The 27,270-nt window shown below is 34.6% G+C and overlaps 1 protein-coding gene across 1 annotated transcript in view; it reads right to left on the minus strand.

The window, feature by feature from the left end:
• DPP10 (dipeptidyl peptidase like 10) overlaps positions 1 to 27,270 on the minus strand; it is an 817,253-nt gene that overhangs the window by 619,780 nt on the left and 170,203 nt on the right. The gene's annotated exons all lie outside the window — the stretch shown is intronic.

A 27,270-nucleotide genomic window follows, 5' to 3' on the forward strand; every position in this document is an offset into this window, starting at 1 on the left:
TAAAAGTTCAGATCTTTTATTGTGTCCTTCAATAAAGCCTGGTTAGCTTTGTTAGAGGCCTCTCTCTTTCTCCTTGGTTCTAAGAGCTCTTGCAGCTTATCCTTTGCCTCTGCTTTCTTCTGCCTCCAGCCAGTGCAAAGATGGAAGATGGAATGGATCTCTTGTCTCCTTCACTTGGGGCTCGGCTAGCTTTCTGGAGAGCCTTTCAAACCAGCTTGATCTCAGTGGGGGAAGTGCAGGAGCCCAGCCACGACAGTGGTGTGAGATGAAGTGAATCTGGTTATGCCTCCGAGAGCGGGCTTCTCCTGAATTGACTTGATGCTCCCCTCTCAAAGTTTTCAGCGCAACTCTCCACCAAGGATCTGTCCACTTCTTAGATGTCATCTCCCAAAGGTTGACTCCTCCCCTCTGAGGGAGGGATTAAGGGAAGTGTGAATTCAGATATACACAATCTTCCAAAGTGTCAACTCCAATGAGTACTTAAATACTTCTTGCTTACCTCTAAAGGTGTTAACACAAGCATTGTATCAATTCCATTGAGTTAACACTAGGATTCTAATATTTCCCTTGAGTTATCACCTTGTTTCAAGTTGAGTTAACATTAGCTGGGGATGGCATATATAAAGGCAAACTTGGAGCAGGAGGTTTTTTCGTTGCTCTTTTGATCTTTTTTGAGAATTGGTTTGGAAGATGAACTCCAACAGTCTTTTTGGGAGACAGCAATCCAGTGCGTTCTCCTCCTCTACCAGTGGCTCCCTGGGAACGTTTCAGGTTCAGCCACCATTTCGATTTGGTCAGCCCTTGCTTTTTGGACAGAGCGGTGTGGGCTCAAAGCAGAACACAGGACTTGCCCAGACTTCCGAGGGGACCCAGTCTTCCTCAGGAGCTATGCTAGGATTCCCAGCCAACTCCGGTATCGGGCCTCACTCTGTGCCGGCCCTCCAGGCTCCTGTCTTCACCGCGGCTTCCGGACCCCTCAGTGCATCTGCCCCCAGCAATGCGGGATTCAGTTTCAAGACGCCCATCAATAACGGAGCTTTCCACAGCACCCCTAGCTTTGGGCACGGTAGCAGGAAAGCATCCGGTTTGTGCCCATCTGAGTTCAGTTTTAAGCTTCCTGAAAGCGCAACCTTCAGAGAGTCTTCCTCAGGATCTATGCTAGGATTCCCAGCCAACTCCGGTATCGGGCCTCACTCTGTGCCGGCCCTCCAGGCTCCTGTGTTCACCGCGGCTTCCGGACCACCCAGTGCATCTGCCCCCAGCAATGGGGGATTCAGTTTCAAGACGCCCACCAATAACAGAGCTTTCCCCAGCACCCTGAGCTTTGGGCATGATAGCGGGAAAGCATCCGGTTTGTGCCCATCTGAGTTCAGCTTTAAGCTTCCTGAAAGCGCAACCTTCAGTCCAATCTTTGGAGCAGAATCGGAACCAGAGAAGACCCAGAGCCAGATCACTCCGGGCTCTTTCACCGTCTCCCACCCAGTTAGTGGTGGGCCTGAGCCTCTGGTCTCCTTCACGTTTTCCCTGGGTTCAAGCAGCTCAGGCACCAACCCAAGTTTTACTTTCTCCAAACCAGCTAGCAACTCTTCAACTTTTGCCTCTTCAAGTCAGAATGTGGAGGAGGAAAAGAGGGGCCCTAAACCAACATTTGGGAATTCCGGGAGCAGCTTCCCGAGCTTCCCATCACCAGGCTCTGTAGGGGAGCCCTTTTCTATGAGCAAAGCAGTAGGCAAGCTGGGAAGGGATGATGCTAGTGGCCAGGGAGGGTTGCTATCTGGGCAAGTGAAAGGGCTGAAAAAGAAGGAAGACCACGACCTGTCACTCAGGAGACGAGACTACGACGCTGTAGATGATGTGGAGCTCTTGTCACGGGGAGATCACCCTCCAAAGAAGCGCCCTCCCCGCCTGGCTCGGCCGCGGGGTGGCGGCTTGTTTGGGCGGACGCTGCAGGACAAGCTGAGGAGCAACAAAGAAGGCGGCCGCCTGGGAAGCAAAGAAATAAAAAAGGAAGTGGGGAGTTTAGAATCCAGTGAGGCCGATCACGGCGCTGCCCCGGGAGCAACCTCGGCCATGTTGTCCATCCTCCGGCTGAAGGAGGAAGAAATGGATGGCAAAAGTGGCCAGGAAGTGTCTGCCAACAGGGTTACCCCTTCCCGCCGAGGGAAGAAGGAGAGGGTGGATAGCTCTAGCAGCCTGTCACCCAGCAAGCTCACCGCCATTCAGTGCAAGAACATCCCCAACTACGTCAACAACAGGGCGATCCTGAAGGATTACTTTGGTCGATTTGGGAAGGTGCAGCGCATCTCTCCCCGGCGCAACCGAAAACTCGCCATCGTGTACTTCTCAGACCAAAAAGCAGAACTAGAGATCATTACTGATCACAAAATAGAAAATTTCGATTATACCAAACTGAAAAGTTTTTGTACAAACAAAACTAATGCAGACAAGATCAGAAGGGAAGCAATAAACTGGGAAAATATTTTTACAGTCAAAGGTTCTGATAAAGGCCTCATTTCCAAAATATATAGAGAATTAACTCTAATTTATAAAAAATCAAGCCATTCTCCAATTGAAAAATGGTCAAAGGATATGAACAGACAATTCTCAGATGAAGAAATTGAAACTATTTCTAGTCATATGAAAAGATGCTCCAAGTCATTATTAATCAGAGAAATGCAAATTAAGACAACTCTAAGATACCACTACACACCTGTCAGATTGGCTAAGATGACAGGAAAAAATAATGATGATTGTTAGAGGGGATGCGGGAAAACTGGGACATTGATGCATTGTTGGTGGAGTTGTGAACGAATCCAACCATTTTGGAGAGTAGTTTGGAACTATGCTCAAAAAGTTATAAAACAGTGCATACCCTTTGATCCAGCAGTGTTACTACTGGGATTATATCCAAAAGAGATTATAAAGAAGGGAAAGGGACCTGTATGTGCACGAATGTTTGTGGCAGCCCTTTTTGTAGTGGCTAAAAACTGGAAACTGAATGGATGTCCATCACTTGGAGAATGGCTGAATAAATTGTGGTATATGAATATTATGGAATATTACTGTTCTGTAAGAAATGACCAACAGGATAATTTCAGAAAAGCCTGGAGAGACTTACACGAACTGATGCTGAGTGAAATGAGCAGGACCAGGAGATCATTATATACTTCAACAACAATACTATATGATGACCAGTTCTGATGGACCAGGCCATCCTCAACAACGAGATCAACCAAATCATTTCTAATGGAGAAGTAATGAACTGAGCTAGCTATGCCCAGAAAAAGAACTCTGGGAGATGACTAAAAACCATTACATTGAATTCCCAATCCCTATATTTATGCACACCTGCATTTTTTATTTCCTTCACAAGCTAATTGTACAATATTTCAGAGTCTGATTCTTTTTGTACAGCAAAATAACGTTTTGGTCATGTATACTTATTGTGTATCTAATTTATATTTTAATATATTTAACATCTACTGGCCATCCTGCCATCTAGGGAGGGGGTGGGGGGGTAAGAGGTGAAAAATTGGAACAAGAGGTTTGGCAATTGTTAATGCTGTAAAGTTACCCATGTATATATCCTGTAAATAAAAGGCTATTAAATAAAAAAAAAATTTCTAGATCAAGATAGATTGTAAGAACTTCAAGAAAGGTTGTCATCTCTTGGATAAAAGGGGTGTCCAGAAGGCTAATGGGAAAATCTCTATATCATGGATTTTTTTTTTACCTAAAATCTTTTTATTTTCAAAATACATGCAAAGATATTTTTCAATATTCACCATTGCAAAAATTTGTGTTCCAAATTTTTCTCCCTGCCTTCCCCCAACCCCTCCCCAGACAGAAAGTAATCTTATAAATGCCAAACATGTACATTTATTCTATACATATTTCTATATTAATCATGCTGCACAAGAAAAATCTGATCAAAAAAAAGGGAAAAAAATGAGAAAAAATTAAAGCAATCAAACAACAACATAAAAGAAAAACAACAAAACAAAACAAAAAAAAATGTTGTGATCCATTTTCATACCTGACAATTTTTGCATGCAGATGTCTCTCTTTAATCACAAGTCTATTGGAATTAGCTTGAATCACCTCATTGTTGAAAAGAGCCATGCCTACCAGAATTGATCATCATACAATTTTGCTGTTGTTGTGTATAATATTCTCTTCGTTCTCACTTCATTTAGCATCAGTTCATGTAACTCTCTAGGTCTTTCTGATATCACCTTGCTGATCATTTCTTATAGAACAATAATATTCAATTACATCCATATGCCATAACTTATTCAGCCATTCCCCAACTGATGGCATCCACTCAGTTTCTAGTTCCTTTCCATTATAAAAAAAAAAAAAGCTGCTATAAACATTTTTGTACACGTGAGTCATTTGCTCTTTTTATGATCTTTTTGGGATACAGATTTTTTCCCTAATTTTCTTCTTCTCTTTTAATTTTGGCAGCATTGGTTTTATTTATACAAAACCATTGTTATTTAATATAATCAAAATTTGCCATTTTGCATTTCATATTGTGTTCTCCTTCTTCTTTGGTCATAAATTCATTTTTTCTCCACAGATGTGAGAGGTAGATTATCTTTTGTTTTTATTCTTCGAATTTGCTTATAGTATCATTCTTAGTGTCTAAATCATGAATGCATTTTGACCTTATCTTGGTATAGGGTGGTAGGTTTTGGTCAATGTCTAGTTTTAGGCCACATTATTTTCCAATTTTCCCAGCATTTTTTGTCAGATAATGAGTTCTTATCCCAGAAGCTGGGGTCTTTGGATTTATCAAATATTAGATTACCATAGTCATTGACTACTGTGTCTTGGGAACATACCCTATTCCACTGATCAACTACTATATTTCTTAGCCATAACCAAATGGTTTTGATGACCACTACTTTATAATATACTTTTAGATCTGGTACAGGTAGGCCATCTTCATTTGCATTTTTCATCAATTCCATTGAAATTTTTAACCTTATGTTCATTCAGATGAGCTGTGTTATTATTTTTTTCTAGCTCTGTAAAGTAGTTTCTTGGAAGTTTAATTGGTGTGGCATTGAATAAGTAGATTAATTTAGATAGAATTAACATTTTTATTATATTAGCTTGGCCTACTTATGAGGATTTGATGTTCTTCCATTTGTCTGGACCTGACATTATTTGTATAGAAAGTGTTTCATAATTGTATTTATTTACTTTTGCAGGTAGGTCTTGGCAGGTAGACTTGAAAAATATTATTTTATATTATCTACAGTTATTTTAAATGAAATTTATATTTCTATCTCTGGTTACTGGACTTTGTTGACAACATAAAGAAATGCTGGTGATTTCTGGATTTATTTTTTTATTATGCAACTTTGTTAGTTATGAATTGTTTCTAGTAGTTGGTATTGGAATTAATTACTCTTTAAATTTATGGTAGAATTCACTTGTAAATCCATCTAGCCTTGGAGATTTTTTTCTTAGGTAATTTATTAGTAGCCTGTTCATTTTTTTTTTTCTAAAATGAGACTATTTAAGTATTTGTTATATATTTAAGTATTTTATTTCCTCCTCTGTTAATCTGGGCAATCTACATTTTTGTAAGTATTCATCCATTTCACTTATATTGTCAGATTTAATGGCATACAGTTGAGCAAAATAGCTCCTAATTATTGCTCTAATTTCCTCTTCAGTGATGGAAATTCATTCACCCTTTTCATTTGTGACACTTGCAATTTGATTTTTTACTTTCCTTTTTCTAATCCAATTAACTAAAGTTGTCTATTTTTTTTTCATAAAACCAACTCTTGCTTCTGTTTAGTAGTTCAACAGTTTTCTTATTTTCAATTTTATTAATCTCCCCTTTCATTTTCAGTTTCAGAACTGGTATTTATTGAGGATTTTTAATTTATTCTTTTCCTTGTTTTTAGTTGTAGTTTCAATTCATTGATCTATACTATCTCTATTTTATGTAAGTAATCATCTAGAGATATAAATTTTCCTCTATGAATTGCTGTGGCTGCATTCCATAAGCTTTAATATGTTGTCTTATTATTGTCATTCTCTTGGATGAAATTATCTATATTTTTTATGATCTGTTGTTTCACTTACTCATTCTTTATAAGATTAGATTATTTAGTTTTCAATTAATTTTGGTCTATTTCCCCTGGCCCTTTATTACATGCAATTTTTCATTGCATCATTACCTGAGAAAGATGTGTTTACCATTTTTGCCTTTCTTTATTTGATTATAAAGTTTTTATATCCTAATACATGGTCAATTTTTGTGTAAGTTCCATGTATTGCTGAGAAAAAAAAAGTATATTCCTTTCTGACTCCATTCAGTTTTCTCCAAAGATCTATCATTCCTAACTTTTCTAAAATTGTTTGTCTACTTCTTTCTTGTTTATTTTATGGTTCTATTTATCCCATTCTGATAGAGTGAGTTTGAGATCCTCCACTAATAGAGTTTTGTTGTCTATTTCCTCTAGCATCTCTCTTAACTTCTCCTCTAGGACCTCAGATGCTATATTACTTGGTGTATATATGTTTAGTAGTGATATTACTTCATTATCTATAGTACCTTGTAGGAAAATGTAGTTTCTATCCTTATCACTTTTAATTAGATCTATTTTTGTTTTTGCTTGATCTGAGATCAGGATTGCTAACCCTTGCTTTTTTAAAATTTCAGCAGAAGCATAATAGATTCTTCTCCAACCTTTTATATTTACTCTCTGTGTATCACTCTGCTTTAATTGTGTTTTTTGTAAACAACATGTTGTAAAATCCTGGCTTTTAATCCAGTCTACTTTTTGCTTTTGTTTTATGGGAGATTTTTACGGGCAGTTCAGTTCTCCAAAAGTTTCCACGACTGAGGATTATAACATCTAAAGGAGATGCAAAGTACTCTACTGACGCAGATGTTGCTTGTGTACTGGGAATGAAATAAATTGGAGACAGAGGGAAGAGGAGAGATGTCAGACAACAATGCAACTGCCTCTGAGTCTCCTGGTATCATTATCATCCTCTCACATGAGGAAATTCCATCCCATTTAAACTCACAGTTAAAATTACTAACTCTGTATTTCCTACTAAATTACTTTCCCCAAGTTATGCTTTTCTTTTGCCTTTCCCACTTTCCCACCTCACCAGTGTTTTGTTTCTGAATAATACCTCTCTTGATCTGCTTTCTTCTTTTACAACCCCTTCACTTTTTCTTATCCCTTTTCCATTCTACTTCTGTTCTCCCTTCTATTACCTCATCATTTCCTTTCCCCTTCCTACCTGTACTTCCCTATAGAATGAAAGAGTTTCTCTATTAAACTAAATACATGTGATATACTCTTGTTGAGCCTAATCTGATAAAATTATGGCTCAGACAGTGATCATCCACTTCCCTTCTTTCCCTCAATTGTAATTGATCTTTTGTGCCTCTTCATGTGATATAATTTACCCCATCTTACTTCCACTTTCCTCTTCTTTCAGTACAATTCCTTTTCTACTCCTAGTTTCCTTTTTATATCATCAGATTTAAATCAAATTATATATATATATATATACCATTTAAGTATACCCTAACAAAGATATAGTTCTCAAAAGTTACATATATCATCTTCCTATATAGGGATATGAACATTTTAACCTTAAAAAATAACTATTTTTCTTTCTCTTTTCATTTTATGCTTTTCTTGAGTTATCTATTTGAAGATCAAAATTTCTGTTCAGCTCTTTTCATGAAAAAAAATTGAAAATCCCCTATTTCATTGAATGTCCATCTTTTCCCCTGAAAGATAAAGATTATTTTTTTCTGGATAATTGATTATTTTTATTATTGTTATTGAGCTTTATTTTCAAAACATATGTGTGTGTGCGTGTATATATATATGTATATATATATATATATATATATATATATATATATATATAATTTTCTACATTCACCCCTACAAAACCTTGTGTTCCACATTTTTCCCTGCCTTCCCCTTCCTCCCTCCCTCACACACAGTCCTTTCTCTGAGTGTAGTTGACTCTCTCCCTCACAAGACCATTAGAAATGGCCTGATTCACCTCACTGTTGAAAACAACCATGTCCATCAGAATTGATCATTGTATTTATGCACACCTGCATTTTTGATTTCCCTCACAAGCTAATTGTACAATATTTCAGAGTCTGATTCTTTTTCTACAGCAAAATAACGTTTTGGTCAGGTATACTTATTGTGTATCTAATTTATATTTTAATATATTTAACATCTACTGGTCATCCTGCCATCTAGGGGAGGGGGGGGGGGGGGGGTAAGAGGTGAAAAATTGGAACAAGAGGTTTGGCAATTGTTAATGCTGTAAAGTTACCCATGTATATATCCTGTAAATAAAAGGCTATTAAAGAAAAAAAAAAGAAAAAAAAAAAGAATTGATCATTGTATAATCTTGCTATTGCTGTGCAGAATGATCACCTGGTTCTGCTCACTTCACTTCGCATCAGTTCATGTAAGTCTCTTCAGGACTTCTTGAAATCATACAGCTGATGTTTTCTCATAGAGCAATAATATTTCATAACATACATATACTATAACTTATTCAGCCATTCTCTAAGTGATGGGCATCCCCTCAGTTTCCATGTCCTTGCTACTACAAAAAGGGCTCCTACAAACTTTTTTGAATACACAAGTTCTTTTTTCCCTTTTTATGATCTATTTGGGATACAGGCCCAATAGAGATACTGTTGAACTAAAGGATTTGAACAGTTTGATAGCTCTTTGTCATTAGTTCCATGTTACTCTCCAGCATAGTTGGATCAGTTCATGACTCAACCAACAATGTATTAATGTCCCAGTTTTTTTCACATCCCCTCCATCACTTATCATTATCTTTTTCTGTCATCTTAGCCAATTTGAGAGGTATGTAGTGGTACCTCACAATTGTCTTAATTTTCATTTCTCAGATCAATAGTGATTTAGAGTATTTTTTTGATATGAGTATAAATGGTTTTAATTTCTTCATCTGAAAATTATCTGTTCATATCCTTTGACCAATTGGAGGATGATTTGAATTGTTTTAAATTTGAGTCAATTCTGCATATATTTTAGAAATGAGACCATTATCAGAACCCTTGAATGTAAAAAATTGTCCCAAGTTTATTGTTTCCCTTCTAAATTTGGCCTTGGATAGCAGTGCAATGAATAAAGGGACCTTGAAAGCTTGGTGGGGAAGAGGAGGGAGAGTGGGGACTAAATATGTCAGCAAAAGAGGCCATTAGAAGATATGCACTCTCTGGATGTTGGAACACTAGAGAAGATCTCAAGTCACTGCACTCTCCTTAGAGTTGGATCAAATTCAATAAAGCAAATACTTTCTGACTCTCTGTGTGTCACTCTGTCTCTGTCTCTCCAATAGCCATGTGACTATAAAACAGTAGACTCAAAGTTACTACAATCAAAGATTATCCCTACTCCATAGATACTAGCTGTGTCACCTGGACAAGCTAGCAGAGCTATGACAGAAAATTGAAGCACTTCCATTTGAATTGTCTCTGCATCATTCTGAAGATTGCCTGGGAATGGGACTTGAGTGTAACTCCAATAGCTTGACTGTAACTCCAATAGCTTGACCACTTTGTTCAAATGCAATACATGCATTTGGCTAATAGATTGTAACTCATACAAGGCAAGCAACTATTCATATTAAAAGAAATTATTCAAGGATACTTTTCTGATCTCTCTGAAGATCTTTCATAATGATTGTGTGGCATGGGAGACCCTAGCACAGGACTGCCCAGCATGATGTGCCCTCATCAGAGACAATATAGTGCTGTGAGCAAAGCAAAATTGTAGTTGCTCAAAAATAATTAGAGTGCAATTTCAGAGATGTCTTCATATCAAATGTTCATTTGGATTTTGTGCCTGACTTGTGGTAAAGCCTTCTGAATTTATGTTAGTCTGATAAACCTAGTCAGACCTATTGCACATTGACCCTGACAGTGTGATATTATTGTGGTCCTCCTCAAGCATCAATGACAACAAATTAAGGACCATAGGTAAGTCACATCAGCTTTGACATTCAAAACATGTGGCCAGCCCATCAGAGTTACACTCCCTGCAGTAGGGTTTGAATGGCTGGCAGTTCTACATGAGAAAGGATCTTAGTTTTGGATATGTAACCTTGATAGGAAATCTTCAAAATTCCAAGTGTAGATCACCTGAAATAACTGTGATTTGGGCTGCTTTGACTTAGAGGATCATTCATGGGGTGACATCTAAGCTGGGCTGAGCCAGGGAGAAAATAGGATTGAAGGAAATACATAACCGGTAATCTTAACTGAACGTGAATGGATAATTTCTCCAAAAAATTTCATCCAACAATAGTGGATAGTAGATTGCATTAAAACCAGTATCCTATACTTATATTCTTTACAAAAAACACACATTTGAAACAGAGATACACACAGAGTAAAAGACTGAAGAATGTATTATGCTTCAGGTGAAGCAAAAAAAAAAAAAAAGGCAGAGGTAGCAATACTGATCTCAAAGCAAAACCAACAATAGAACAATTAAACAAGATTAGAAAGGAAGATACATCTTGTTAAAAGGTACCATAGACAATGAAATAATATCCATATTAAATGCATATACAACAACTGGTACAGCATCCACATCTTTACAAAAGAAGTTAATTCAATTATAGGAAAATAAAGACAGCAAAACTATGCTTGTAGGGAGCCTCCTACAACAAAGTAACAACAAAGAAGTTAAAAGATTTAATAGAATATTAGAAAACATATAATATTGCTGGGAAAAAAGATGAATAGGGACAATAGTACATGGCATCTATATATATACACACATACACACAAACAAAACAACCAATCATTCATTAGAGCATAAAAACCTGACAACCAAATGTAGAAAGCAGAAATGGTAAATGTATATTTTATCATGATGCAATAAGAATTGCATTCAATAAAGGACCAGGAAAAGACAAAGTAAAACTAATAGGAAATTAAACAATCTTATTCTAAAAAAAATGAGTCAGCTGAACAACAAATCATTGAGACAAACTAATTTCATCCAAGAGAATGACAATAATGAATGAACATATTAAAATTTATGGTGGGAAGCAAAAAGCAGTTCTTATGATAAATTTTATACTTCTAAATGCTTATATAAATGAAACAGAGAAAGAGTAAATCAATGAATAAAATATGCAACTAAAAAAAGCTAGAAAAAGAACAAATTTTAAAACCTCAATTAGTATCAAATTAGAAATTCTGAAAATCAAAAGAGAGATTAATAAAATTGAAAGTAAGAAAACTCATGAACTCAGAGTTGGTTTTATGAAAAAAAACATAGTTAAACTTTTGGTTAGTTTGATTAGAAAACATAAAGAAACAAATTGTTAATATCAAAAATGAAAATGAAGAAGAAATTAAAAGCAATTATTAGGAACTATTTCACCTAACTGTATGCAACAACTGTCAATCTAATTAAAATTAATTTATATTTATATTAATATAAATTTTCCAGGTTAAGAAAAGAGGAAACAAAATACTTAACATCATTTTAGGAAAATAAATTTAACAAGTCAGCAATGAACTCCCTAAGAAAAAAATCTCCAGGGTGAGAGAGATTTATAAGTGAATTCTACCAAACACTTACAAAACAATTTATTTCAATACCCTATAAACTATTTGGAAAAATACATGAAGAAAGAGTCCAGCCAAATTCCTTTTATGAATCAAAGATGGTATTGATACTTAAACCAGGAAGAACCACAAGAGAGAAAGAAATTTATAGACCAACTTTCCTCATGAATATTGATGCAAATTTAAATAAAATATAAGCACAGAGATCACAAACAGTTCACCAGATAATACACTATCACCAAATAGAACATATACCAGAAATGCAGGGCTGTTTCAATATCATGAAAATCATTAGCATAATTGACCATATTGATATCAAAAGTAGCAAATCATATAATTATCTTAGAAGATGCAGGAAAGATTTTTTCTTTTACAAAGTACAGTACCCATTCCTATTTTTTTTAAAAAAGACAGCATAGCAAATTAAGACAACTCTGAGATATCACTGTACACCTCTCAGATTGACTAAGAGGACAGGAAAAGAAAATGACGTATGTTGGAGGGGATGTGGGAAAACTGGGACACTGATACATTGGTGGAACTGTGAATGGATCCAACCATTCTAGAGAGCAATTTGGAACTATGCTCACAAAGTTATCAACTTATACATACCCTTTGACTTAGCAGTATTTCTACTGGGCTTATATCCCAAAGAGATCTTAAAGGAGGGAAAGGGACTTGCATGTGAAAAAATGTTTGTGGTAGCTCTTTTTGTAGTGGCAAGAAATTGGAAACTGAATGAATGCTCATCAATTGGAGAATGGCTGAATAAGTTGTGGTATATGAATGTTATGGAATATTATTTTTCTGTAAGAAATGACCAGCAGGAGGATTTCAGAGAGTCCAGGAGACAGGCAATCATCAAAAATAGTTTAAGTGCAGCTCTATGTAATGTCTGTTACCATCATAATCTTCGATACTGATTGGTATTTAGGATAATATTATTGATAAATGTGGCAAACAAGAATGAATCTGAGATCAAAATATAGACAGTCAACTTTTCTAATCACAGGAACATCTCTTAAATTACCATGGTTATACATAACACAAACCTATTTCTACTTGGTATTTATTCCATTCTTGATGAATGAGGCAATAGTCAACAGACCTATCATCTATGTTGCAGGTATTGTAAGAAAAGAAACATGTGACTATCTAAAATATTGATGAAATCAGACCATAAATTTTTCATGGAGTTAGGCATTGTGACATCAGTATTTTTCAGGCCTTTGCTTCATCCAATATTTAAAGAGAAGAAAAATATACCATTAGGTTATCTGCTCTAGGAAATTTGTGGTGAACAAAATTCAATATGCTCTGTTGATTACCCAGAGCTTTCAGAGTTTCTGAATTTATTATTAGTTAGTATCTATGTCAATGACCTCATTGAGTTTGCAAATTACATCAAGTCGGGCAGAATCACTTATACTCCAAGAAAAAGGATATGAATTAAAAATGAGGTATACATATTGGAAAAATCAGGACTGGTCTTATGTGCAGGAAAAAAAAATATATATATATAATCATCTTTCTTATATAATTGGAAAGATGCCAGAAAGATAACTTCAAATACTCTTCTTTCCTCAGCCTTTGGTTATTGGCTAATATTCAGAAAAATCACAGAATCAGTGAATTTCAGAGCTGGAAGAGATATTGTCCCCACTGCCAACTAACTGGAAAGTGGTTATATGATTTCTCCTTAAAGACTTCAGTAAGGATAATGGCTGTAAGACAGTACATTTCTCATTAGATTATTAAAATTATGAAAAACAGTTTTTCCTTATATAAAGCTTAAACTTGCCTGTTTGCAGCTTCCATACATCATTCCTATTTCTTTATCCTGGGAACAAAAAGAATGGGTCTAATTCAACTTCCCTATGACAACTACTGATCACCATTATTATACCTCCTCTTTGAATCTTTTCATATTTAAATTAAATATCCCTACCTCTTATGTGATATAGGCCCATGTAAATAATTATCATTCACCATCTGACTTGTCATCCTCTGAAAAATCTCAGTTTATCAATGACTTTCCTAGATGGTGGTATCTAGAAATGATTCTAATCCTTGTAAGCCTATTCAGAGACTCTTCAGTGTGCATCATCTTGTAGATTTGGATTTAATTTAGGGTAAGAATTCACTTATTTTAATTTTCTTTTGTGGTGAGAAACTAACATCTATTAAAATGGTATGTCCTCCAAGAAAGATAACAAATATAAATTCTTATTAGGTCTCAGCATCTTCATGTTATCATTAATATAGTATCAGAGTTAAAGCTAGAAGGGATTTTAGATGCCATCTAGTTATTATCATTTCATTTTACTTTAGAAATCTAGAACCAGATTGCTTAAAGAATTATATCTGCATCACAAAAGTAGAAAATTATAGAGACGAGATTTGAATTTAATTTCTCTAACTCCAAAACAAGCATTCTGTCTACCATATCATGATGTGAGATTTCCCCCCCCCAAAATCTGACAATTGGCTAAAGGCATTCCCTATGAGGACTAAAACTATAGTAAGAAATTTAGACTCAGAATGGTAGTCATTTAGGTCCAGAGATTAAGGAAATAGAAAATTGTTGGCTGAATAGTTCTAGGAGAACTTGTCAATGACCAATACACAATTTTAAATCATGAGGAAGCAATGCACAAGAAGGTGACAGTATGATGCTAAAAACTGGAAGCTGGAAAGTATAAAAGAAATTTTCATCTACAATACTATCCTCTGTCTCCCAACAAAAGCAAAAAAGAAATGGTTCACCAAACTAAAAGGAAGTGCAAAGCACAATACAAAATATCAGGACAAAAAGAAAAATGAGATTCCATATAAGTAAAAGTAAACCTAGAATATTTGACATCTGATAACCTAATTGTTGGACTGTACCATTCATTTGTTTTGATTTAGCAATACACCTCCATAGTAATACCTGCACATTGATATATTAATAAGAATTGGATGTCAGAGTCAAGATAGTAAAGTAAATGCAGCAACTTACCCAATTTCTCCCTCAAATTGTATTAAATTCATTTCAATAATGACTCTAAACATAATTTACAGCATCAGAACACCCAAAAAGATAAAGGAGAACATTTTCTGATAAGGGCAAATTAAATGGTCAGCAGAAAATGTCTGTGATATCAGGGTGGAAATCCAGCATGCTGTTGTGGTACAGGTTACACAGCCCAGTTCTGTCCCCAATCCAACAAAGCAAGAATGAGTTTAGGAATCTGTGAATCAGCATCAGTATTGGCAGTTTCTAGGTCTCTCTGTCCTGAAATACCAAATAAGGTCTGCAGAAAAGATCTGTAGAACCTAGATGGGAACCCAGCATACAATCCCAGAGCAGGCTGTGCCAGCACAGCCTCAGATACAGCTTCGGCCCAGAGCCAGCAAAGCTGGACTCTGTTGCTTTAGTACACTAGATATTACAGCTACAGTGGAGTGGGGCACATACCATTTCCAAGACAGAAAAGAGCTCTTGTGGTCAGATCTCTAGAGGAATCTATGAAAACAGCTGCATAAAATCCCTGAAACTTGGGACAGTACACTTCCACCTTGGAAACAAAGCCCTACTTTAACAAAGAATTAAAAGCTTTGTAATAGAGAACTGAGCTGACAGCAACAACAACAACAAAAAGTTTCTGACAATCGAAAATGTGGTGACAAGGAAAATCAAAATACACACTGAGAAGAAAACAAAGCCAAAGTCTTATATCCAAAGTCTCCAAGAGAATAAGAATTGGTCTTAGGTTTTGGAAGAACTTAAAAGAGATTTTGAAAATCAAGTAAGAGTAATAGAAGAAAAATTAGGGGGAAAATGAGAGTGGTACCAAAAAATTACAAAAAGATAATAAGGAGAAAAATGCTTTAAAAGGCAAAATTGGGCAGAGCCAAAATGGGGGAGAGGGCACATGAGACTTTCTAAGCTCCTCTCATTCCCCTCACAACCAACTATTAAATTCAGCCTCAAAAATAGTTCTTCACTGCTTAAATTCATGAAGATTAGAAGCACACAATTTACTAGCCAAAGATAATCTGGAAGATCGCCAGGAAAGGTTTGTCCTGAGGAGCCAGGAATAGACAGACTAGCACAGGCAGCGAGAAACTAGCATCCTGAACAGACCAGGGGCAGGGGTGATCTCTGTGACTAAAGATTCTGCTATATGCTAACTGCTCTGCCTTGATTACAAAGCAGTAAACTGGCAGAGAAATTAAAGCCTAAAACAGAGGGTACTCTTAAAAACCCCAGAACCTAACAAGATCTGGCTGTAACCAGTCAAACCCAGAAGTGACTCAGACAGACCCTTAACACAGCCCTGTAGCCACATCCTGCAGTTTGGGGCTTTTGCAGGAGCAATTACAAATCTGCACGGCAGGGGGTCACAGCCTGGGCAGCCTCTAATCTGCACAGTGGGGGACTGGGTAGAGACACTTCCTGTCCCTGCAGGGCCTTTCACTGCTCAGCTGCTAATACCCACAGACCCAGGACAGGCTTTGGCTTGGGGAAGTGAAACTCTCACCACTCAGCATCTAGCCCCAGGGCAGTCTGTATCCCACACAGGAGGGATTCTTTGCACGGCACTTTCCCAGCTTGGGCCTGCAGGCCTGAGTTACTTCCAAGTAGGGAACTCTTTCCCAGAGCACTCCAGTACCTCACTGTGTTTTGTAGACATCTGGCAGGACAGCTAGCAGTCCATACACCTATCACTGCTCTGCAGAGGAAGCTGGTAACCTCCTGGCCCAGAAGGCAGACCCTACAGTCTTTAACAAAATGAGTTAAAAAAATCAAAAGGATGATTGATAGTTTCCATACAGAAAGAAAGCAGCTTTTGAACCCTGAAGAGAGTAATAGCAGACAGTCTCCAGACAATAGTTAGTCCCCAATACAAAAGCCTCTCCTGGAAGAGACTATTAAAAACCTTAAAAAAGAACTAGAATAAAAATGGGGAAAGGAAAGAGAAGCTATGCAAGAGAGCAACAGCTTCCTGAAATGTCAATTGGAAAAGGTAAAAAAACTCCCAAGAAGTGCAGGGAAAGAGAATTTATGAATTGGAAAAAGAAAATAACTCACTAAAAAAATAGTGAAATGGAAAAAATTTCCATAGAACAAAATAACTCATTTAAAAACTCAATTGGACATATACAAAAAGAAGTAAAAAAAAAAGCTAATGAAGAAAATAACTCACTAAAAATCAGAACTGAATAAATAGAAATGACTGATTCATTGAGATATCAAGAATCAGTCAAGCAAAACCAAAAAAGCGAAAGATTGAAAAAAATGTCACATATTTACTTGGAAAAACAACAGACCTGGAAAATAGCTCTAGGAGAGATAACCTGAGGATCATTGGACTACCCGAAAATTATGATGAAAAAAAGAGCCTAGATATTATTTTACAGGAAATCATCAAAGAAAACTACCCAGAAGTAATAATTGGAAGGTAAAATAGGGATCAAAAGAATTCATTGAAAACCTTCTGAAAAAAACGCTAAAATAAAGACTCCAAGGAATATTGTGGCCAAATTTCAGAATTTTCGGACTAAAGAAAAAATATTACAAGCAGTCAGGAAAAAAACAATTCAAATACTGAGGTACCACAATAAGGGTCATGCAAGATCTGGCTCCCTCAACATTAAAGGACCAAGGGCCTGGACTCAGTTATTCCAAAAGGCAAAAGAACTTGGAATGCAGCCAAAAATAAATTATCCACCTAAGCTGAGCATTTGTTTTCCATGTAAGAAGATGGGCATTTAATGAAACAGAGGAATTCCATTTGTTTCTAAAGAAAAAGCCAGACTTAAAGAAAAAATTTGATCTCCAAAAACAAGACTCAATAGAAGTAGAAAAAGGTAAAAGGAACTCTGGAGAATTGTATTTCTGTTGTGGATATACATAAAAACCACATGTATAATTTAATTTTACTAAATAACTTTAAAAAAGGGAAGTAGAAATGGAAAGGGGATAGTGTCAGAAAAATGGAAAAGGGGAGATACAAAGAGGAAATACATCCCATGATGAGGCAAAGGAAACCTATCATATCTGAGGGAACTTAGAGAGAGGGAAGAACATTGTATGAATCTTACTCTCATCAGAGTTGGCTCAAAGAGGAAATAATTGACATATTGGTTTTACAGATAATCTTCTCTTACCTCATTAAAAGGAGGAGAGGAAAAGAGAAAAGGAAACAGAGTAATAAGGGAAGGGTACAAGAAAGGGGGAAAGGATTCAAAGGGGAGGAGGAGTGATCCTAAAGAGGGAGAGCGGGGACAAAGTGGGACCCATGTTTAAACCCAGGGAAGGGAAGGTGGAAAAAAAAAAAGCATAATCTGGGATATTAGGAACAGGAAAAAGAATTAGTAATTTTAACCAAATGGAATGGATGAAAAAGTTATCAAACTGTGAATTTTGACCCAGAGTTACTATGGGCCCAAAAAGGGATCTAAAGAAGGGGGAAACTGTTTCAAATGTTTCTCCCCTTTTTGTAGTGGTAAGAAACTGAAAAGAATGGATGCCCACAACTGGAGAATGGTTTAAATTGTATATGAATATTGTGGAAATTATTGTTCTGTAAGAAATGACTAAGGATGAAACAGAGGGTTTGAGAACTTTCATGAACTGATGCTAATGAAATGAGTTAAAACCAAGAGCATATACGCAACAATGATACTGTATGAAGATATGTCTGATAGAAGTGGATTTCTTTACAAAAGACCCAATTCAGTTTCAATTGATCAAAGATGACAGAAAAGCCCACCCAAAGGAAAAAATAACACTGGGAAATGAATGTAAGTGTTTTGCATTTTTTTTTGTTTTTCTCCCAGGTCATTTTTACCTTCGAACCAACTCCTTCAACAAGAAAATTTTAGGCAAAAATTGTATCTAGGATAAACAATAATTTCAACATATATAAGACTGTTATCTGGGGGGGGTGGAGAGGGAGGAAAAAACGAAAGAAGTGGGAAGGATAATGTTTTAAAAAAATTATGGCATGGGTTCCCCAAAAAAGTTATTATAATAATAAAAAAAGACAAAAAATGTGAATGGGATGAACCTTCCACAAAGAGGAGGTGGATAACAGACTGGATCAAAAAGTCAGAACCCTACAATATTGTTTCGGAAACAATAAAAACAGGGAGATACAACAGAATAAAGGTAAAGTTGAGCAAAATCTATTATGTTAGCCAAAGTTGCAGGGGTAGATCCATGCAAAAAGCAAAACTGATCGAATTAAAAGAGAAAGGAAGGAAACATCTTAAAGGGATATAGCAATGAAGCAAAATCAATAATAAATATATATGCACCAATGGCATAGCATCGAACTTCCAAAGGAAAAAGAATTTGAAATAATAGGGAATAAAGGACCACCAAATTCTTTTTATGACACAGACAATGATACCCAAACCAGGTAGATTGAAAACAGAGAAAGAAAATTAAAACCAATTACCTTGGATATTGATGTAAACTTTAAAAAGATATTAGCAAAAAGACTAAGAAAATCATCCCCAATAATACACCAGATCAAGAGGATTTATATCAGGAATCAAGGTTGGTTCAAATTAGGAAAACCACGTATAATAGGCTATATTAATAACCAAATTAACAAAACCATATGATCATCTTAATAGATGGAAATAACATTTGATAAAACCAACATCCATTCCTATTAAAATACTTGGAGTAGGAAAAATGGACTTTAAAAAAAATAATCAGTAGATTTATTTAAACCATCAGTAAGCATCAAGGTAATGGGGACAAACGCAACCATTCCCAATAAGATCAGGAGGAAACAAGGGTGCCCACATCACCATTATACTTAAATTGTATTAGAAATGTACGGAAAAGGGTTGAGAAAGAGATTAAAATAAGAATAGGCAAAGGAAACCAAATTATCACCTTTGCTGATGATATGATGGTATATTAGAGAACCCCAGAGATTCACTAAAAAGTTATTAGAAATAATCCCACCTTTTAAAGCGAGGATACAAAAAAACCCACATAATTATCAGCATTCTATATACACAAAAAAACCCAACAGTCAGAATTACAAAGAGAAATTCCATTTAAAGTAACTACTGATTGTTAAAAATATTTAGGAACTATTCCAAGAAAACCAGAAACGTTATGAGCAAACACAAACACTTTCCACAAAAATTAAGTCTGATTAACCCAAAATATTAAATGCCTTTGGATAGGTAAAATATAATAAAGATGACAATACTATCTAATCTATTTATTTAGTGCTATATCACCAGATCCCCAAAAATTATTTTAATGGCCTATAAAAATAACAAAAAGTTCATATGAAAAAAATGGTCAAGAATTTCAAGGGAATTAATGGAAAAATCAAATGAAGTACCTAGTTGTACCAGATCAAAATTATATTATAAAGCAGCAGTTACCAAAAACCATCTCATTGGCTAAAAAATAGACTAGTTGATCAATGGAATGTTAGGGTTAAAGGACAAAACAGAAAAACTTTAATAATCTAGTGTTTGACAAACCACAAGACCCCCAGTTTTGGGGAAAAGAACCACCATTTGACAAAATTGTGGGAAAATTGGAAATTAGTATAAGAAACTAGGCATTGACCCACACTTAACACCATACACCATAAGGTCAAATGGGTTCATGATCTAGGATAAAAATGAGATTATAAATAAATTGGAAGAGCATAAGATAGTTTACTTAGACCTGTGGAAGAGGAAGGAATTTATGACAAAGACAACTAGAGATCGTTATTGACAAAAATAGAAAATTTTGATTATATCAAATTGAAATGTTTTGTACAAACAAAACCAAGGCACGCAAGATTAGAAGGGAAACAATAAACGGGAAAACATTTTACAGTCAAAGGTTCTGAAAAGGACCTTTTCCAAAATATATGAGAATTGACCTAATTTAAAGAAATGCCATTCTCCAATTGAAAATGGTCAAAGGATTGAAAACAACCAGATGAAGAAATTGAAACTATTTCGTCATAAAAATATGCTCCAAGTCATTATTAATCAGAGAAATGCAAATTAAGACAACTTGAATACCACCACACCCGTGAGGTAGAATGACAGGGAACAGAATGGGAATGTTGAGGGGATGGGAAAACAGGGACACTATAACTTTTGGTGGAATTATGAATAATTAGCCATTCTGGGAGAGCAAAGGAACTAGATCAAAAAAGTTATCAAACTGGCATACCCTTTGATCCAGAGTTTTTCTACTGGGCTTATACCCCAAAGATATTTTAAAGAAGGAAAGGGATCAACCAAAAGGGGAGCCCCTTTGTAGTTAAAACTGAAAATGAATGAATGACCATAATTGGAATGGTTGAGTAAATTGTATATATGAATTTATGGAATATTATTGTTCTGTAAGAAATGACCAGCAGGATGTAGAGGGTTTAGAGACTTACATGAATTGGCTATGAAATGAGAAAAGGGAGATCATTAATACCCCAACAATACTGTAGAGGATGTATTCTGATTGAAGTGGATTTTTCGACAAAAGGATCTAACCAGTTTCAATTGATCAAGGATGGACAGAAGCAGTTACACCCAAAAAGAAATAAATGAATGTAAACTGCTTAAATTTTTTTTTTTCTTCCAATTTTTTTACCTTCTAACCAATTTTCGCAACAAGATAATGTTCAGTTCTGCACAATATTGTATCTAGGGAACACTGGGACATATTTAACTTGTATAGGACTGCTTCCACGGGAGGGGAAGGAAAAAAGGGGAAAAAGTAACAGGTGAGGCAAGGGATAATGAAAATTCCAATCCCAAAATATAAAGTTATAAGAAAAAAAAAAAAGAAAATTGTTCAAATGGGAAAAGGAGATATAAAGTTCACTTAGAAAATAGTTTCAAAAAATTAGAATTGAGAAATGGGTTAATGACTAAGAAATCAAGAAAAGCAAAATGAAAAATAGAAAACAGAAGTATCTCGTTGAAAAAAAAAAAAACAACCAACATGATAAATAGAAATTTTAAAAGAAAAATTAAATAAAAAATTAAATTAAATTAAAATACAAAGTATAATTATTGATCTACTTGAAAGTCATGATCAAAAAAGAACCTGACATGATGTTTCAAGAAGTATCAAGAAAATTGCCCTGATGTTGTAGAACTAGAGGGTAAAAAGAAATTAAAGAATCCCTGAGAGATATAAAAGTGGAGGAAAACAAAACAGACAAATAATTGGGGAGGAGGGGTTTTAGCAGGGGGAGAGAAATAGAATAAAGGGGCAAACAAGAGCAATAATTGTGGTTTTTTTGTTTGTTTTCTGTTGTGCATATAATTAACTTTTTCATGAAGTTTTTTTTTTATTATTTTAAAAATTTGAGTCTTTCCAATTATTCTTGTTAATTTTGTTCCAATTTTTTCCCTCCCTTCCCCACCCTGTTGGGCTTTTTCCAAAATAATATATGGTTCTCTGGGGAGAGGGCAGGTTTCTTGGGGAAGTTTTCGGGGCAGCCTTGTTTAGAGAGTAAATAATCACCCAAATTGAAGCCAGATGATAACAAAAACATTTTTTTCTCCTTCCAAGTCTTGTCTCTTCCTGGGCCCAGTTAGCTCAGAGGCCATCTCTGCTTGTCCAAGAACTTTGCAGATTGTCCCTTGCTTCTACCTCTCTCTCTCCCTCGGTTCAAGAGTTCTTGCAGCTTTGTCCTTTGCCCTGCTTTCTTCAGCCCAGATGGGAATGAACCTCTTGCCCTCTGAGAGAGGGCTTGGCCTCACCCCCAGAGGGCTGAATCTTTTGGCCCAAAAGAGTGGGCCTCCCAGAGTGCTCCCTCTGACCCCTGCAATGTTTCCAAGAAAAAACTCCGAGTGACCAAAGCTCCCATTTATGCGTTCTCCAACAGGGGGATTGTGGGATATCCCAGGTGCCTCTCCCTAAGAGCTTAAGGGAGCCGATATCTCTGCTAAGAATCTCATACCAAACCCTGAAATCTTCCCAAACATTTGAACCCATTTATACTTAAATACTTTGAGCCTCTAAAGGTGTGAACACAAACATTATTGTCTATCAGTATTAGGTTATCACCTTGTAAGGATTCGCCAGGTGAACCAATAATATTGTATCAATTCCAGAGTTAACATGGACAATTTCTTCACACAATGCATGCAAAAACAACAAAATAAAATGCTATGCCATCATCCAAATTGTCCCCACAGTCCCCACTGAGTACAGACTCCATTAAAAAATCACTGAATAGCCTGAATATTTTGTATTCAAAAGAGCCATGTCCATCAGAATCGATCATTTATGATATTGTCTGTACAGTCTTCTTGGTTCTACTTGCTTCACAGACAATTCAAAGTTCTCCAGGCCTTTCTGATTTTTTATAGAAATTAATATTCCATAACAATCATATACCAAACTTATTCAGCCATTCTCTAACTGATAAGCATCCACCAGTTTAAATTTTTTGAACAAAGGGCTACTAAAATTTTTTTTTTCACATGGGAGAACTTTTTCTTTTATGATTCTTTGGGATACAGGCCCAAAGACACTTTGACAAAGGGTATGCAATTTGATAGCCCTTTGGGCAAATTTCAAACAATAGTAATCATAAAACAGTTTTGAAGTGAGTTTTGGTAAAGCTTCATTTATCAAACCTAGAGGTACTGATTCAAATTTATTAAAAAATAAAAAAAGAGAGACAGAGAGAGAGAGAGAAAAAGAGAGAGAGAGAGAGAGAGAGAGCCATGCCCCCAATTGATAAATGATCAAAAGATACAATCTGTGCATAAAGGGCTATAAATTCATACATATCCGGATCTATAATCCACCCACTTGGCATGAATCCCAAAAGTATATTTTAAAGGGGAACCCAATGTACAAAAATTTGTAGAAGATTCTTCTCAGGACAAAAATTTGTTGGAAAGAATGTTATAACTGGGAATGGCTAAAATTATGAAATATAATTTCATGGAAATTATTGTTCTATGGGTAATTAAGCAAGATGTCCCCAGAAAAGAAAAAACCTTTGTTTTTTCTTCCCAAGATGTGGATGGGTTTGGATGTATTCCAAAATTTTATGACTTATACCTTAATAATTATATTTTCTGACTTTTACCTTTTAGAGTTGAATTCACATGTTTTCTGACACTTGTAAAGTTATCTTTTTTCTTTTGGTTATTTTTTCTTTTTAAATCCAGTGACACATTTTCACATAGCATTTCTAGTGATTTTTAAATTTTAATCAAAATTTATACAACGATTTTCATCATTTTAGAAATACCAATAAATATCTTTCCTAGTTTTTATAATTTATTTTTAAAATTGTATTTATTTAAAAACTAAACAAAAATTAGGAAATAAAAAATGAAAATATAAACAAAAAAAAAATAGTCAACCAAAGAAACAAGAAGGATTCAAAAAGTAATAATATATTTCTATTTCCATTAGTATAATAAAAAATGGTTTACATCCAAAGTTCATCTTTTCTGAATCATTGTAGGTTATTCTTTGTTTCTGAATGCACTTTTTACTTTATTTTTTTCCTTCAATTCATTTCAGATGTATATGAACACAAATGCATTTAATATAAGTCCTTGCAAATAAAATAAATTATAGTTGACATATAATGTTTTTCTGTTAATTGGGAAATATATTTGAATATAGATATATGTTTATATAATATATATAACACACACATACATAGTGTATATTCACACCACCCCTAACACATGCCACATGCTTATACACAACAAATACCCATTTGTTGTCCTTTCCTGAATGTTAGATTTTTAAAATTTAGTATGATAATCTTATTTTTCATATTCTTACTTCCCTCTTCCAAAACATTTAGCACTACCTATATTTTTAATATCAAAGAAAAAATTTATTGTTAGAAAGAGAAACAAAACAGTTTATTCCCTTTAGTTTTGAACAATTTTTTCTTAAAACAATGAATAAAAGTCTTATCACTTATATAAAGCCCAAATAAAAAAATACAACATATCAATATCTTAACAACAGAAAAGAAACTTAATTTCCAAACTGTAATTAAATGTTTCTAAATATGTATTTGAAATTAAAGCCAGAATTTTTCAGGATACTAAGAAATAATTGAAATCATTTTTTCTAAATTTAAAAGCAAAACTATTTGAGCAAAAGATATATCTCCCAAATCTCTTGTTAAATTATCAAAAGCCATTTCTATTAAACTTTTAATGGTGCTTAGATGCTATTATTACAACTAATAATTCTTTCTCCCAATAATTTATTGTAAAAATACAGCACTGAAATTGTTTCTTCTTCTAGTAAATAGAAGTAAATTCTAGTAAATTCTTCTCTAATAAAAAAGAGTAAATGAAAATAAATTAAATGAGTAGTGTGGATAATATGATTTAAATCTAAGCTTACTGCTTATTTATTATTGCTAAAGCAAAAGCTTTGTAAAATAATATATGGAAATATTATTACAATATGCATAAGAAATTATTGTAAACAGATGTTGTCCAGGAGGGGAAATGAAAGGTAATGAAGCAACAACACACAGGGGACATGTTTCATTATGATCAAAATACCATTACTAAAACTCCATCTATATAGTCACTTAAATCTAAAGTTGCAGAAAAAAATGAGTATAAGGAAAAGAGAAACAATTTAATCATACTTGAAAATATATCCAAAAGGTTGCTTTGTTTAATTTGCTGTTGTTGTGTGTTATTCATAAACTTTCAAAAGTACAGAAAGCAAGGGTATCTTCTTTTCCTTAGAGTGGAATATAGATTTCTGAAAGAAGTGGCCAATTTAATAATGTCCATTTATTTTTTCCATAAGCATCTGATATTTCATTCACCATTTGGAACACTGTTTAAATGGTCAAAACAGAAAGAAAACATCTATAAAATAAAATTTTCCTTTACTAGAGAAAAATTTACCTTATTTAAAAAAAATAAAGCTGATATCTCTTCAATGACATGTTAGAGGAAATCAACAAGTATAAATAATAGGATTTCTAGAACATAAAACTTATTATCTGACTTATAAGCCTAATATAATGATTTAAGTAACTTTATTGTCATCTTTCAGGTACTTTGTCCATTAACAAATATCACTATTTTTCATCTTTGAATACATGTTCTTCATAAGTTTCTAGAGTTGAAAAAAAAGTCACTGTCCCATCATCCTTTTTCTTATAATAAGTATTCTGTTGCATTAAATTTAATTCAAGATCTCACTATATTTTGTGGATTCAAATCAAACCTTCTTTTTACAATAAATACATAAAGAAAATGGAGATTGATGATTTAAGCAGTGATTTTCTTGATACAGGCAAGTCCTGGATAAGCAAACACTTTGAAACTTGTCAGTTTCATTACAACTTAAAGTCTCAGAGAGTTATCTAAAATACTAAGAGATTGTTACTTGTCTAGGGTATCATTGCCAACATATCTAATAGATTGAAGACAAATTCAGATCTTTCTGATCTCTAGTATAGATCTACACACTGCACCACATGTTTCTTACTAGTTTTAGTTATTAAACCCTATCAACACTACTACCATAATGTAATTGTACTTTATGTGTAATTATCATACTTTCTCATCATAGATCTTGCCTTACAAAATGTAAATTTATTTTCTTTCCTTGAAATCAATAATTCCTTGCTCATTATCTGAATCAGGAGGACACTCAGTAAATAATTAATGACAAAAGTTTTTGTTAAGCCTTAATTTTTTGCAAAGTCTGTAACAAGTAATAAGACTATACATAGATAAGTAAGAAAATTATAGATTTCTAGAAGCTCACAATCTAATCTAGGAGATAACACATTAGGACTGTTTCAACTATGAGTCATATATAAAGATCTCATTGGCATACAATAGCAAAGAAAATAATAATTTCAGAGGGCATATGAAATAATTGATTTACTAATACACTGTTGATTTATTTATGGATTGAGCCTATCATTCTGGAGAATAATTTGGAACTATGCTCAAGAAGTTATCAATCAAATCATACATATCCATTAACCTAGCAACACTACTACAAGTTCTTTATCTCAAATAATTGGAAATTGGGAAATTGGAAATTGAAAGAATGTATATCATCTGGAGAATGCCAAATAAATTGTGGCATATGATTATGATTAAATTCTATTGTGCCATAAGACATGATGAGCAGGATACTTTCAGAAAAAAAATTCACATGAAATGAGGCAAAGTTCAGTGAACTGAATCAGAACATTGTAGAAAATAACAAAAATATTTTGTGATAATAAATTGTGAATGATTTAACAATTCTCAGTAATATGAGGATCCAAGACAATTTTTCAGGACTAGTGAAAAAATAAAAGCCACCTGCACAGAAAGAACTGCTGAAGGCTGAATGCAGATTGAAGTACAATTTTATTTTTACTTAATTTTTTTTAGGCGGGCAAGGATTGTCCTGTTTTCTTTTTCAACATGGCTAATTTAAAAAATAATGCGCACGACTGCAAATGTAAAATCTATGTCAAATTGCTTGCCTTCTCAATGAGGGGAAACATAGGGCAAGAATTTGGAATTCATGTGAATACATCCAACCATTCTGGTGAGCAATTTGGAACTATGATCAAAAAGTTATCAAACTGTGCATACCCCTTGATCCAGCGGTGTTATTACTGGGCTTATATCCC

Source organism: Sarcophilus harrisii, chromosome 3, assembly GCF_902635505.1.
Source record: "Sarcophilus harrisii chromosome 3, mSarHar1.11, whole genome shotgun sequence".
NCBI lineage: Eukaryota > Metazoa > Chordata > Mammalia > Dasyuromorphia > Dasyuridae > Sarcophilus > Sarcophilus harrisii.